Source organism: Ciona robusta, chromosome 11 (assembly GCF_009617815.1).
Source record: "Ciona robusta chromosome 11, ASM961781v2".
NCBI classification, from domain to species: domain Eukaryota; kingdom Metazoa; phylum Chordata; class Ascidiacea; order Phlebobranchia; family Cionidae; genus Ciona; species Ciona robusta.
In genome coordinates this window covers 2,842,568-2,855,264 of record NC_143245.1, presented here as the reverse complement: position 1 = coordinate 2,855,264, position 12,697 = coordinate 2,842,568, and the positions used below count along the sequence as shown (strand labels likewise).

General features: G+C 36.6%; 28 non-coding genes across 28 annotated transcripts; 8 read left to right on the top strand and 20 right to left on the bottom strand.

Moving 5' to 3' along the window:
• Nucleotides 1-5: 5 nt before the first annotated feature.
• Trnap-ugg (transfer RNA proline (anticodon UGG)) lies at nt 6-77 on the bottom strand. Its single transcript has one exon. It is a non-coding gene; the product is annotated as a tRNA-Pro (tRNA).
• Nucleotides 78-248: 171 nt separating this feature from the next.
• On the bottom strand, nt 249-320 carry Trnat-agu (transfer RNA threonine (anticodon AGU)). Its single transcript has one exon. It is a non-coding gene; the product is annotated as a tRNA-Thr (tRNA).
• Nucleotides 321-650: 330 nt separating this feature from the next.
• Nucleotides 651-770, top strand: Trnal-caa (transfer RNA leucine (anticodon CAA)). The gene is made up of 2 exons: nt 651-688; nt 725-770. It is a non-coding gene; the product is annotated as a tRNA-Leu (tRNA).
• A 204-nt stretch (nt 771-974) lies between these two features.
• LOC149727881 (U4 spliceosomal RNA) lies at nt 975-1,114 on the bottom strand. Its single transcript, XR_016386109.1, has one exon. It is a non-coding gene; the product is annotated as a U4 spliceosomal RNA (small nuclear RNA).
• Nucleotides 1,115-1,595: 481 nt separating this feature from the next.
• Trnat-ugu (transfer RNA threonine (anticodon UGU)) lies at nt 1,596-1,667 on the bottom strand. The gene has a single exon. It is a non-coding gene; the product is annotated as a tRNA-Thr (tRNA).
• Nucleotides 1,668-1,838: 171 nt separating this feature from the next.
• Trnat-agu (transfer RNA threonine (anticodon AGU)) lies at nt 1,839-1,910 on the bottom strand. Its single transcript has one exon. It is a non-coding gene; the product is annotated as a tRNA-Thr (tRNA).
• Nucleotides 1,911-2,239: 329 nt separating this feature from the next.
• Trnal-caa (transfer RNA leucine (anticodon CAA)) lies at nt 2,240-2,359 on the top strand. The gene is made up of 2 exons: nt 2,240-2,277; nt 2,314-2,359. It is a non-coding gene; the product is annotated as a tRNA-Leu (tRNA).
• Nucleotides 2,360-2,557: 198 nt separating this feature from the next.
• Nucleotides 2,558-2,697, bottom strand: LOC149727877 (U4 spliceosomal RNA). The gene has a single exon (XR_016386130.1). It is a non-coding gene; the product is annotated as a U4 spliceosomal RNA (small nuclear RNA).
• A 725-nt stretch (nt 2,698-3,422) lies between these two features.
• On the bottom strand, nt 3,423-3,494 carry Trnat-agu (transfer RNA threonine (anticodon AGU)). Its single transcript has one exon. It is a non-coding gene; the product is annotated as a tRNA-Thr (tRNA).
• Nucleotides 3,495-3,824: 330 nt separating this feature from the next.
• Trnal-caa (transfer RNA leucine (anticodon CAA)) lies at nt 3,825-3,944 on the top strand. The gene is made up of 2 exons: nt 3,825-3,862; nt 3,899-3,944. It is a non-coding gene; the product is annotated as a tRNA-Leu (tRNA).
• Nucleotides 3,945-4,142: 198 nt separating this feature from the next.
• LOC149727874 (U4 spliceosomal RNA) lies at nt 4,143-4,283 on the bottom strand. The gene has a single exon (XR_016386092.1). It is a non-coding gene; the product is annotated as a U4 spliceosomal RNA (small nuclear RNA).
• A 486-nt stretch (nt 4,284-4,769) lies between these two features.
• Trnat-ugu (transfer RNA threonine (anticodon UGU)) lies at nt 4,770-4,841 on the bottom strand. The gene has a single exon. It is a non-coding gene; the product is annotated as a tRNA-Thr (tRNA).
• A 171-nt stretch (nt 4,842-5,012) lies between these two features.
• Nucleotides 5,013-5,084, bottom strand: Trnat-agu (transfer RNA threonine (anticodon AGU)). The gene has a single exon. It is a non-coding gene; the product is annotated as a tRNA-Thr (tRNA).
• A 1,015-nt stretch (nt 5,085-6,099) lies between these two features.
• On the top strand, nt 6,100-6,219 carry Trnal-caa (transfer RNA leucine (anticodon CAA)). Its single transcript has 2 exons — nt 6,100-6,137; nt 6,174-6,219. It is a non-coding gene; the product is annotated as a tRNA-Leu (tRNA).
• Nucleotides 6,220-6,423: 204 nt separating this feature from the next.
• LOC149727870 (U4 spliceosomal RNA) lies at nt 6,424-6,563 on the bottom strand. The gene has a single exon (XR_016386107.1). It is a non-coding gene; the product is annotated as a U4 spliceosomal RNA (small nuclear RNA).
• Nucleotides 6,564-7,044: 481 nt separating this feature from the next.
• On the bottom strand, nt 7,045-7,116 carry Trnat-ugu (transfer RNA threonine (anticodon UGU)). The gene has a single exon. It is a non-coding gene; the product is annotated as a tRNA-Thr (tRNA).
• Nucleotides 7,117-7,287: 171 nt separating this feature from the next.
• Trnat-agu (transfer RNA threonine (anticodon AGU)) lies at nt 7,288-7,359 on the bottom strand. The gene has a single exon. It is a non-coding gene; the product is annotated as a tRNA-Thr (tRNA).
• A 329-nt stretch (nt 7,360-7,688) lies between these two features.
• Nucleotides 7,689-7,808, top strand: Trnal-caa (transfer RNA leucine (anticodon CAA)). The gene is made up of 2 exons: nt 7,689-7,726; nt 7,763-7,808. It is a non-coding gene; the product is annotated as a tRNA-Leu (tRNA).
• Nucleotides 7,809-8,006: 198 nt separating this feature from the next.
• Nucleotides 8,007-8,146, bottom strand: LOC149727866 (U4 spliceosomal RNA). Its single transcript, XR_016386129.1, has one exon. It is a non-coding gene; the product is annotated as a U4 spliceosomal RNA (small nuclear RNA).
• Nucleotides 8,147-8,871: 725 nt separating this feature from the next.
• Trnat-agu (transfer RNA threonine (anticodon AGU)) lies at nt 8,872-8,943 on the bottom strand. The gene has a single exon. It is a non-coding gene; the product is annotated as a tRNA-Thr (tRNA).
• A 330-nt stretch (nt 8,944-9,273) lies between these two features.
• On the top strand, nt 9,274-9,393 carry Trnal-caa (transfer RNA leucine (anticodon CAA)). Its single transcript has 2 exons — nt 9,274-9,311; nt 9,348-9,393. It is a non-coding gene; the product is annotated as a tRNA-Leu (tRNA).
• Nucleotides 9,394-9,591: 198 nt separating this feature from the next.
• Nucleotides 9,592-9,732, bottom strand: LOC149727863 (U4 spliceosomal RNA). The gene has a single exon (XR_016386091.1). It is a non-coding gene; the product is annotated as a U4 spliceosomal RNA (small nuclear RNA).
• A 486-nt stretch (nt 9,733-10,218) lies between these two features.
• Trnat-ugu (transfer RNA threonine (anticodon UGU)) lies at nt 10,219-10,290 on the bottom strand. Its single transcript has one exon. It is a non-coding gene; the product is annotated as a tRNA-Thr (tRNA).
• A 329-nt stretch (nt 10,291-10,619) lies between these two features.
• Trnal-caa (transfer RNA leucine (anticodon CAA)) lies at nt 10,620-10,739 on the top strand. The gene is made up of 2 exons: nt 10,620-10,657; nt 10,694-10,739. It is a non-coding gene; the product is annotated as a tRNA-Leu (tRNA).
• Nucleotides 10,740-10,937: 198 nt separating this feature from the next.
• On the bottom strand, nt 10,938-11,077 carry LOC149727860 (U4 spliceosomal RNA). Its single transcript, XR_016386135.1, has one exon. It is a non-coding gene; the product is annotated as a U4 spliceosomal RNA (small nuclear RNA).
• Nucleotides 11,078-11,557: 480 nt separating this feature from the next.
• On the bottom strand, nt 11,558-11,629 carry Trnat-ugu (transfer RNA threonine (anticodon UGU)). Its single transcript has one exon. It is a non-coding gene; the product is annotated as a tRNA-Thr (tRNA).
• Nucleotides 11,630-11,800: 171 nt separating this feature from the next.
• Trnat-agu (transfer RNA threonine (anticodon AGU)) lies at nt 11,801-11,872 on the bottom strand. The gene has a single exon. It is a non-coding gene; the product is annotated as a tRNA-Thr (tRNA).
• A 329-nt stretch (nt 11,873-12,201) lies between these two features.
• On the top strand, nt 12,202-12,321 carry Trnal-caa (transfer RNA leucine (anticodon CAA)). Its single transcript has 2 exons — nt 12,202-12,239; nt 12,276-12,321. It is a non-coding gene; the product is annotated as a tRNA-Leu (tRNA).
• Nucleotides 12,322-12,697: the final 376 nt, after the last annotated feature.

Below are 12,697 nucleotides of genomic sequence, written 5' to 3'. Positions count from 1 at the left end.
TTAAGAGGCACCACTGGGGATCGAACCCAGGATCTGCTGTTTCCAAGACAGGCGCCTTGCCACTATGCCATGGCGCCAATGTTTAAATCCGTTAGTACATTTTAAAATTAACCTAATGCATTGTCGCCGAAAATTATACGTTTGGCGACGCTGCAAATGAAGAAGATGATATTTTAATTGGATTAATAAATGCTCCACCACTGTACTTTTAAATGGGGTTTAAAATATAAATTTAGCTGATGATAAAAAGGCACCACTGGGGATCGAACCCAGGATCTCCTGTTTACTAGACAGGCGCTTTACCACTAAGCCATGGCGCCGATGATCGTTGACACGCAACATTTAAATTTCAACTCAAATAAAATATACCTGATATTTTTATAACGGTGCAAGAATACTATCACGCTTAACATACATAAGCAACACTTAATTCAGCTAACCGATCATTAGTTTAAATATAGATTATTTTGGTTTTAATCCACATGGTTGATTTGACAGGCCTCTGGCTTTTTATGCAATTGTATATAGTAACTTAATTTATATGCTGAAACAGTTGAGCTAAAGAAATTTTAAACGTCAATTTAACATTTGCGTTTATTTTTATTTTTTCTTCTTATGGAACACGCCGTATACTCATTCCTTCCAGCGCTGTTAGAATGGCCGAGTGGTCTAAGGCGCCAGACTCAAGAACGTCGTGTTCTTCACCACAATGTGGTGTTGAGTATTCTGGTCTCCGAATGGAGGCGTGGGTTCGAATCCCACTTCTGACACAGGTTTTTAGATCAATTATATGATAATATACATTTGTAGGTTTTTCACTTTTATTTGATTGAACACATACTTAGGACATGGAAGCAGTTTTTAATTTGGGAAAAATCATTATATTGTCACGCGGATTCGACAAACCTCCTGTTTCGAGCTGAATTTTGACAACTAACAGAAGTTCTCAACGCGAGGGAATAATAAGAATAAAGGCTCCTGAGAACCCTTCAGAAATTGCCACAATCGTCGAATTTCACGGCAATCGGGCGGGGTATTGGTAATAGTTTTCAACTAGCAATAATCGCGCCTCGGATAAACCTCATAAGCTACGATACCGCCACTGCGCAAAGCTGACGATAAAAGGTAGAATAATCTTTTGAATCAACACAATGTCCTGTTGTTTGTGGGAAATGAGCCTTCACGGTTATTATCTGCATTCCTCTGTGCCCTTAGAAACCAAAGGAGACCGATAACAATCTGTATGTTCAAGTTTAAAAAGAAGCCTGATTGAAGATGTTTTATTCGTTTAAATACTTTCAGCTGTCGATAGTACATATAGAGTTATTGTGTATGTACAGTGTATTACGTCAAAAAGGTTTATGCTGTGTAAAATAAATCTATCTTTAATTTTTATGTGTTTAAAAAGGCGTATTACGTTTCGAAACCTGGACATTTTACTTACAACACACTGGCTTTTGTCCTAGGCCGTATATAACGTCACTGTAAATACATAATATAATTATTGAATATATCATGAATACTCTATTACGTTCCTACGATTAATTGAAAAAAAGAGAAGCTCTAGCGCAATGTTTGTCTAGAAAGCTTTTAAGAGGCACCACTGGGGATCGAACCCAGGATCTCCTGTTCACAAGACAGGCGCTTTGCCACTAAGCCATGGCGCCGATGTTTAAATCCGTTAGTACATTTTAAAATTAACCTAATGCATTGTCGCTGAAAATTATACGTTTTGCGACGCTGCAAATGAAGAAGATGATATTTTAATTGGATTAATAAATGCCCCAACACTGTACTTTTAAATGGGGTTTAAAATATAAATTTAGCTGATGATAAAAAGGCACCACTGGGGATCGAACCCAGGATCTCCTGTTTACTAGACAGGCGCTTTACCACTAAGCCATGGCGCCGATGATCGTAGACACGCAACATTTAAATTTCATCTCAAATAAAATATACCTGATATTTTATAACGGTGCAAGAGTACTATCACGCTTAACATACATAAGCAACACTTAATTCAGCTAACCGATCATTAGTTTAAATATAGATTATTTTGGTTTTAATCCACATGGATGATTTGACAGGCCTCTGGCTTTTTATGCAATTGTATATAGTAACTTAATTTATATGCTGAAACAGTTGAGCTAAAGAAATTTTAAACGTCAATTTAACATTTGCGTTTATTTTAATTTTTTCTCCTTATGGAACACGCCGTATACTCATTCCTTCCAGCGCTGTCAGAATGGCCGAGTGGTCTAAGGCGCCAGACTCAAGAACGTCGTGTTCTTCACCACAATGTGGTGTTGAGTATTCTGGTCTCCGAATGGAGGCGTGGGTTCGAATCCCACTCCTGACACAGGTTTTTAGATCAATTATATGATAATATACATTTGTATGTTTTTCACTTTTATTTGATTGGACACATACTTAGGACATGGAAGCAGTTTTGGGAAAAATCATTATATTGTCACGCGGATTCGACAAATCTCCTGTTTCGAGCTGAATTTTGACAACTAAAAGAAGTTCTCAACGCGAGGGTATAATAAGAATAAAGGCTCCTAAGAACCCTTCAGAAATTGCCACAATCGTCGAATTTCACGGCAATCGGGCGGGGTATTGGTAATAGTTTTCAACTAGCAATAATCGCGCCTCGGATAAACCTCATAAGCTACGATACCGCCACTGCGCAAAGCTGACGATAAAAGGTAGAATAATCTTTTGAATCGACACAATGTCCTGTTGTTTGTGGGAAATGAGCCTTCACGGTTATTATCTGCATTCCTCTGTGCCCTTAGAAACCAAAGGAGACCGATAACAATCTGTATGTTCAAGTTTAAAAAGAAGCCTGATTGAAGATATTTTATTCGTTTAAATACTTTCAACTGTCGATAGTACATATAGAGTTATTGTGTATGTACAGTATATTACGTCAAAAAGGTTTATGCTGTGTAAAATAAATCTATCTTTAATTTTTTATGTGTTTAAAAAGGCGTATTACGTTTCGAAACCTGGAAATTTTACTTACAACACACTGGCTTTTGTCCTAGGCCGTATATAACGTCACTGTAAATACATAATATAATTATTGAATATATCATGAATACTCTATTACGTTCCTACGATTAATTGAAAAAAAGAGAAGCTCTAGCGCAAAGTTTGTCTAGAAAGCTTTTAAGAGGCACCACTGGGGAACGAACCCAGGATCTGCTGTTTCCAAGACAGGCGCCTTGCCACTATGCCATGGCGCCGATGTTTAAATCCGTTAGTACATTTTAAAATTAACCTAATGCATTGTCGCCGAAAATTATACGTTTGGCGACGCTGCAAATGAAGAAGATGATATTTTAATTGGATTAATAAATGCTCCACCACTGTACTTTTAAATGGGGTTTAAAATATAAATTCAGCTGATGATAAAAAGGCACCACTGGGGATCGAACCCAGGATCTCCTGTTTACTAGACAGGCGCTTTACCACTCAGCCATGGCGCCGATGATCGTTGACACGCAACATTCAAATTTCAACTCAAATAAAATATACCTGATATTTTTATAACGGTGCAAGAATACTATCACGCTTAACATACATAAGCAACACTTAATTCAGCTAACCGATCATTAGTTTAAATATAGATTATTTTGGTTTTAAACCACATGGATGATTTGACAGGCCTCTGGCTTTTTATGCAATTGTATATAGTAACTTAATTTATATGCTGAAACAGCTGAGCTAAATAAATTTTAAACGTCAATTTAACATTTGCGTTTATTTTTATTTTTTCTCCTTATGGAACACGCCGTATACTCATTCCTTCCAGCGCTGTTAGAATGGCCGAGTGGTCTAAGGCGCCGGACTCAAGAACGTCGTGTTCTTCACCACAATGTGGTGTTGAGTATTCTGGTCTACGAATGGAGGCGTGGGTTCGAATCCCACTTCTGACACAGGTTTTTAGATCAATTATATGATAATATACATTTGCATGTTTTTCACTTTTATTTGATTGGACACATACTTAGGACATGGAAGCAGTTTTGGGAAAAATCATTATATTGTCTCGCGGATTCGACAAACCTCCTGTTTCGAGCTGAAATTTGACAACTAATAGAAGTTCTCAACGCGAGGAAATAATAAGAATAAAGGCTCCTAAGAACCCTTCAGAAATTGCCACAATCGTCGAATTTCACGGCAATCGGGCGGGGGATTTGGTAATAGTTTTCAATTAGCAATAATCGCGCCTCGGATAAACCTCGTAAGCTACGATACCGCCACTGCGCAAAGCTGACGATAAAAGGTAGAATAATCATTTGAATCGACACAATGTCCTGTTGTTTTTGGGAAATGAGCCTTTACGGCTATTATCTGCATTCCTCTGTTCTCTTAGAAACCAAAGGAGACCGATAACAATCTGTATGTTCAAGTTTAAAAAGAAGCCTGATTGAAGATATTTTTTCTTCGTTTAAATACTTTCAACTGTCGATAGTACATATAGAGGTATTGTGTATGTACAGTGTATTACGTCAAAAAGGTTTATGCTGTGTAAAATAAATCTATCTTTAATTTTTTATGTGTTTAAAAAGGCGTATTACGTTTCGAAACCTGGAAATTTTACTTATACAACACACTGGCTTTTGTCCTAGGCCGTATATAACGTCATTGTAAATACATAATATAATTATTGAATATATCATGAATACTCTATTACGTTCCTACGATTAATTGAAAAAAAGAGAAGCCCTAGCGCAATGTTTGTCTAGAAAGCTTTTAAGAGGCACCACTGGGGATCGAACCCAGGATCTCCTGTTTACAAGACAGGCGCTTTGCCACTAAGCCATGGCGCCGATGTTTAAATCCGTTAGTACATTTTAAAATTAACCTAATGCATTGTCGCTGAAAATAATACGTTTGGCGACGCTGCAAATGAAGAAGGTGATATTTTAATTGGATTAATAAATGCTCCAACACTGTACTTTTAAATGGGGTTTAAAATATAAATTTAGCTGATGATAAAAAGGCACCACTGGGGATCGAACCCAGGATCACCTGTTTACTAGACAGGCGCTTTACCACTAAGCCATGGCGCCGATGATCGTTGACACGCAACATTCAAATTTCAACTCAAATAAAATATACCTGATATTTTTATAACGGTGCAAGAGTACTATCACGCTTAACATACATAAGCAACACTTAATTCAGCTAACCGATCATTAGTTTAAATATAGATTATTTTGGTTTTAATCCACATGGATGATTTGACAGGCCTCTGGCTTTTTATGCAATTGTATATAGTAACTTAATTTATATGCTGAAACAGTTGAGCTAAAGAAATTTTATTATTATTACATTTTGGTGCATTTAACCTTTCGGTTTTTTACACCGAATACATGACAGTAAATTCTACAAAAGCTTGACGATAACGGAAAAAGGGAATTTAGTCTACATTTTGGTGATAGGTTTTGGCGAAAGCAATATACCGGTAAAATGACAGAAATTCATTTCTTTAACAGTAAATATATCATCATTGGTTTGTCTATATTCAGAATAATTTGTACAAGTCAATAACATTTAAGAAAACAACAATAAAAATAAATAAATAGTAATCAGGTGATCTTGTTTCTAAAGACGATTTAATGCTCTAAAAAAAGGAAATAGTATGTTTAATAAGGGCGTTGTCAGTTAGCAGTGTGTTAAAATTATAAGAAAGTTTTATTTCAGAACATAATGTTTTTAACATAGCTGTTACGTTTGCGGTGTTAATACAGGAAATTAATAAATGTTCAGCTGTCTCGTTGACGTTGCATCTTGGGCATTGTCCATTTTCATGGAGGCCGATACGGTTTAGGTGGCCATTCAGGCGATTATGCCCAGTGAGTAATCGAGAGTAACCGATCATTAGTTTAAATATAGATTATTTTGGTTTTAATCCACATGGTTGATTTGACAGGCCTCTGGCTTTTTATGCAATTGTATATAGTAACTTAATTTATATGCTGAAACAGTTGAGCTAAAGAAATTTTAAACGTCAATTTAACATTTGCGTTTATTTTTATTTTTTCTTCTTATGGAACACGCCGTATACTCATTCCTTCCAGCGCTGTTAGAATGGCCGAGTGGTCTAAGGCGCCAGACTCAAGAACGTCGTGTTCTTCACCACAATGTGGTGTTGAGTATTCTGGTCTCCGAATGGAGGCGTGGGTTCGAATCCCACTTCTGACACAGGTTTTTAGATCAATTATATGATAATATACATTTGTAGGTTTTTCACTTTTATTTGATTGAACACATACTTAGGACATGGAAGCAGTTTTTAATTTGGGAAAAATCATTATATTGTCACGCGGATTCGACAAACCTCCTGTTTCGAGCTGAATTTTGACAACTAACAGAAGTTCTCAACGCGAGGGAATAATAAGAATAAAGGCTCCTGAGAACCCTTCAGAAATTGCCACAATCGTCGAATTTCACGGCAATCGGGCGGGGTATTGGTAATAGTTTTCAACTAGCAATAATCGCGCCTCGGATAAACCTCATAAGCTACGATACCGCCACTGCGCAAAGCTGACGATAAAAGGTAGAATAATCTTTTGAATCAACACAATGTCCTGTTGTTTGTGGGAAATGAGCCTTCACGGTTATTATCTGCATTCCTCTGTGCCCTTAGAAACCAAAGGAGACCGATAACAATCTGTATGTTCAAGTTTAAAAAGAAGCCTGATTGAAGATGTTTTATTCGTTTAAATACTTTCAGCTGTCGATAGTACATATAGAGTTATTGTGTATGTACAGTGTATTACGTCAAAAAGGTTTATGCTGTGTAAAATAAATCTATCTTTAATTTTTATGTGTTTAAAAAGGCGTATTACGTTTCGAAACCTGGACATTTTACTTACAACACACTGGCTTTTGTCCTAGGCCGTATATAACGTCACTGTAAATACATAATATAATTATTGAATATATCATGAATACTCTATTACGTTCCTACGATTAATTGAAAAAAAGAGAAGCTCTAGCGCAATGTTTGTCTAGAAAGCTTTTAAGAGGCACCACTGGGGATCGAACCCAGGATCTCCTGTTCACAAGACAGGCGCTTTGCCACTAAGCCATGGCGCCGATGTTTAAATCCGTTAGTACATTTTAAAATTAACCTAATGCATTGTCGCTGAAAATTATACGTTTGGCGACGCTGCAAATGAAGAAGATGATATTTTAATTGGATTAATAAATGCCCCAACACTGTACTTTTAAATGGGGTTTAAAATATAAATTTAGCTGATGATAAAAAGGCACCACTGGGGATCGAACCCAGGATCTCCTGTTTACTAGACAGGCGCTTTACCACTAAGCCATGGCGCCGATGATCGTAGACACGCAACATTTAAATTTCATCTCAAATAAAATATACCTGATATTTTATAACGGTGCAAGAGTACTATCACGCTTAACATACATAAGCAACACTTAATTCAGCTAACCGATCATTAGTTTAAATATAGATTATTTTGGTTTTAATCCACATGGATGATTTGACAGGCCTCTGGCTTTTTATGCAATTGTATATAGTAACTTAATTTATATGCTGAAACAGTTGAGCTAAAGAAATTTTAAACGTCAATTTAACATTTGCGTTTATTTTAATTTTTTCTCCTTATGGAACACGCCGTATACTCATTCCTTCCAGCGCTGTCAGAATGGCCGAGTGGTCTAAGGCGCCAGACTCAAGAACGTCGTGTTCTTCACCACAATGTGGTGTTGAGTATTCTGGTCTCCGAATGGAGGCGTGGGTTCGAATCCCACTCCTGACACAGGTTTTTAGATCAATTATATGATAATATACATTTGTATGTTTTTCACTTTTATTTGATTGGACACATACTTAGGACATGGAAGCAGTTTTGGGAAAAATCATTATATTGTCACGCGGATTCGACAAATCTCCTGTTTCGAGCTGAATTTTGACAACTAAAAGAAGTTCTCAACGCGAGGGTATAATAAGAATAAAGGCTCCTAAGAACCCTTCAGAAATTGCCACAATCGTCGAATTTCACGGCAATCGGGCAGGGTATTGGTAATAGTTTTCAACTAGCAATAATCGCGCCTCGGATAAACCTCATAAGCTACGATACCGCCACTGCGCAAAGCTGACGATAAAAGGTAGAATAATCTTTTGAATCGACACAATGTCCTGTTGTTTGTGGGAAATGAGCCTTCACGGTTATTATCTGCATTCCTCTGTGCCCTTAGAAACCAAAGGAGACCGATAACAATCTGTATGTTCAAGTTTAAAAAGAAGCCTGATTGAAGATATTTTATTCGTTTAAATACTTTCAACTGTCGATAGTACATATAGAGTTATTGTGTATGTACAGTATATTACGTCAAAAAGGTTTATGCTGTGTAAAATAAATCTATCTTTAATTTTTTATGTGTTTAAAAAGGCGTATTACGTTTCGAAACCTGGAAATTTTACTTACAACACACTGGCTTTTGTCCTAGGCCGTATATAACGTCACTGTAAATACATAATATAATTATTGAATATATCATGAATACTCTATTACGTTCCTACGATTAATTGAAAAAAAGAGAAGCTCTAGCGCAAAGTTTGTCTAGAAAGCTTTTAAGAGGCACCACTGGGGAACGAACCCAGGATCTGCTGTTTCCAAGACAGGCGCCTTGCCACTATGCCATGGCGCCGATGTTTAAATCCGTTAGTACATTTTAAAATTAACCTAATGCATTGTCGCCGAAAATTATACGTTTGGCGACGCTGCAAATGAAGAAGATGATATTTTAATTGGATTAATAAATGCTCCACCACTGTACTTTTAAATGGGGTTTAAAATATAAATTCAGCTGATGATAAAAAGGCACCACTGGGGATCGAACCCAGGATCTCCTGTTTACTAGACAGGCGCTTTACCACTCAGCCATGGCGCCGATGATCGTTGACACGCAACATTCAAATTTCAACTCAAATAAAATATACCTGATATTTTTATAACGGTGCAAGAATACTATCACGCTTAACATACATAAGCAACACTTAATTCAGCTAACCGATCATTAGTTTAAATATAGATTATTTTGGTTTTAATCCACATGGATGATTTGACAGGCCTCTGGCTTTTTATGCAATTGTATATAGTAACTTAATTTATATGCTGAAACAGCTGAGCTAAAGAAATTTTAAACGTCAATTTAACATTTGCGTTTATTTTTATTTTTTCTCCTTATGGAACACGCCGTATACTCATTCCTTCCAGCGCTGTTAGAATGGCCGAGTGGTCTAAGGCGCCGGACTCAAGAACGTCGTGTTCTTCACCACAATGTGGTGTTGAGTATTCTGGTCTACGAATGGAGGCGTGGGTTCGAATCCCACTTCTGACACAGGTTTTTAGATCAATTATATGATAATATACATTTGCATGTTTTTCACTTTTATTTGATTGGACACATACTTAGGACATGGAAGCAGTTTTGGGAAAAATCATTATATTGTCTCGCGGATTCGACAAACCTCCTGTTTCGAGCTGAAATTTGACAACTAATAGAAGTTCTCAACGCGAGGAAATAATAAGAATAAAGGCTCCTAAGAACCCTTCAGAAATTGCCACAATCGTCGAATTTCACGGCAATCGGGCGGGGGATTTGGTAATAGTTTTCAATTAGCAATAATCGCGCCTCGGATAAACCTCGTAAGCTACGATACCGCCACTGCGCAAAGCTGACGATAAAAGGTAGAATAATCATTTGAATCGACACAATGTCCTGTTGTTTTTGGGAAATGAGCCTTTACGGCTATTATCTGCATTCCTCTGTTCTCTTAGAAACCAAAGGAGACCGATAACAATCTGTATGTTCAAGTTTAAAAAGAAGCCTGATTGAAGATATTTTTTCTTCGTTTAAATACTTTCAACTGTCGATAGTACATATAGAGGTATTGTGTATGTACAGTGTATTACGTCAAAAAGGTTTATGCTGTGTAAAATAAATCTATCTTTAATTTTTTATGTGTTTAAAAAGGCGTATTACGTTTCGAAACCTGGAAATTTTACTTATACAACACACTGGCTTTTGTCCTAGGCCGTATATAACGTCATTGTAAATACATAATATAATTATTGAATATATCATGAATACTCTATTACGTTCCTACGATTAATTGAAAAAAAGAGAAGCCCTAGCGCAATGTTTGTCTAGAAAGCTTTTAAGAGGCACCACTGGGGATCGAACCCAGGATCTCCTGTTTACAAGACAGGCGCTTTGCCACTAAGCCATGGCGCCGATGATCGTAGACACGCAACATTTCAATTTCAACTCAAATAAAATATACCTGATATTTTATAACTTTGCAAGAATACTATCACGCTTGACATACATAAGTAACAATTAATTCAGCTAACCGATCATTAGTTTAAATATAGATTATTTTGGTTTTAATCCACATGGATGATTTGACAGGCCTCTGGCTTTTTATGCAATTGTATATAGTAACTTAATTTATATGCTGAAACAGTTGAGCTAAAGAAATTTTAAACGTCAATTTAACATTTGCGTTTATTTTTATTTTTTCTCCTTATGGAACACGCCGTATACTCAATCCTTCCAGCGCTGTCAGAATGGCCGAGTGGTCCAAGGCGCCAGACTCAAGAACGTCGTGTTCTTCACCACAATGTGGTGTTGAGTATTCTGGTCTCCGAATGGAGGTGTGGGTTCGAATCCCACTTCTGACACAGGTTTTTACATCAATTATGTGATAATATACATTTGTATGTTTTTCACTTTTATTTGATTGGACACATACTTAGGACATGGAAGCAGTTTTGGGAAAAATCATTATATTGTCACGCGGATTCGACAAACCTCCTGTTTCGAGCTGAATTTTGACAACTAATAGAAGTTCTCAACGCGAGGGAATAATAAGAATAAAGGCTCCTAAGAACCCTTCAAAAATTGCCACAATCGTCGAATTTTACGGCAATTGGGCGGGGTATTGGTAATAGTTTTTAACTAGCAATAATCGCGCCTCGGATAAACCTCATAAGCTACGATACCGCTACTGCGCAAAGCTGACGATAAAAGGTAGAATAATCTTTTGAATCGACACAATGTTCTGTTGTTTGTGGGAAATGAGCCTTCACGGCTATTATCTGCATTCCTCTGTGCTCTTAGAAACCAAAGGAGACCGATAACAATCTGTATGTTCAAGTTTAAAAAGAAGCCTGATTGAAGATATTTTATTCGTTTAAATACTTTCAACTGTCGATAGTACATATAGAGGTATTGTGTATGTACAGTGTATTACGTCAAAAAGGTTTATGCTGTGTAAAATAAATCTATCTTTAATTTTTTATGTGTTTAAAAAGGCGTATTACGTTTCGAAACCTGGAAATTTTACTTACAACACACTGGCTTTTGTCCTAGGCCGTATATAACGTCACTGTAAATACATAATATAATTATTGAATATATCATGAATACTCTATTACGTTCCTACGATTAATTGAAAAAATAGAAGCTCTACGCAATGTTTGTCTAGAAAGCGTTTAAGAGGCACCACTGGGGATCGAACCCAGGATCTCCTGTTTACAAGACAGGCGCTTTGCCACTAAGCCATGGCGCCGATGTTTAAATCCGTTAGTACATTTTAAAATTAACCTAATGCATTGTCGCTGAAAATTATACGTTTTGCGACGCTGCAAATGAAGAAGATGATATTTTAATTGGATTAATAAATGCTCCAACACTGTACTTTTAAATGGGGTTTAAAAAATAAATTTAGCTGATGATCAAAAGGCACCACTGGGGATCGAACCCAGGATCTCCTGTTTACTAGACAGGCGCTTTACCACTAAGCCATGGCGCCGATAATCGTAGACACGCAACATTTCAATTTCAACTCAAATAAAATATACCTGATATTTTATAACGATGCAAGAATACTATCACGCTTGACATACATAAGCAACACTTAATTCAGCTAACCGATCATTAGTTTAAATATAGATTATTTTGGTTTTAATCCACATGAATGATTTGACAGGCCTCTTGCTTTTTATGCAATTGTATATAGTAACTTAATTTATATGCTGAAACAGTTGAGCTAAAGAAATTTTAAACGTCAATTTAACATTTGCGTTTATTTTTATTTTTTCTCCTTATGGAACACGCCGTATACTCAATCCTTCCAGCGCTGTCAGAATGGCCGAGTGGTCTAAGGCGCCAGACTCAAGAACGTCGTGTTCTTCCCCACAATGTGGTGTTGAGTATTCTGGTCTCCGAATAGAGGCGCGGGTTCGAATCCCACTTCTGACACAGGTTTTTACATCAATTATGTGATAATATACATTTGTATGTTTTTTACTTTTATTTGATTGGACACATACTTAGGACCAAAGTTAGTATAGACCAAGTTAGGAAACGGATTGTAAAACAATGAGTCTTGTTATCCATTGTCGCGCGTCTATGACGTCATAGACGCCACTATTACGGAGCCCACGGCATAGCATTTTATCATTGCTGGGTGCTGTTTTTCGTTTAAATATTGCGATTTTTTAAAAACCAAGCACTTCTGCGCGTAAAAATGGCTTTCTACTAATGTTATATCTTATCACAATAATAAACCTCACAAAAATAATCAACTTTTATTGAACACTTAATCGATTAAAGAGTAAAAAAACAGAAAATATCA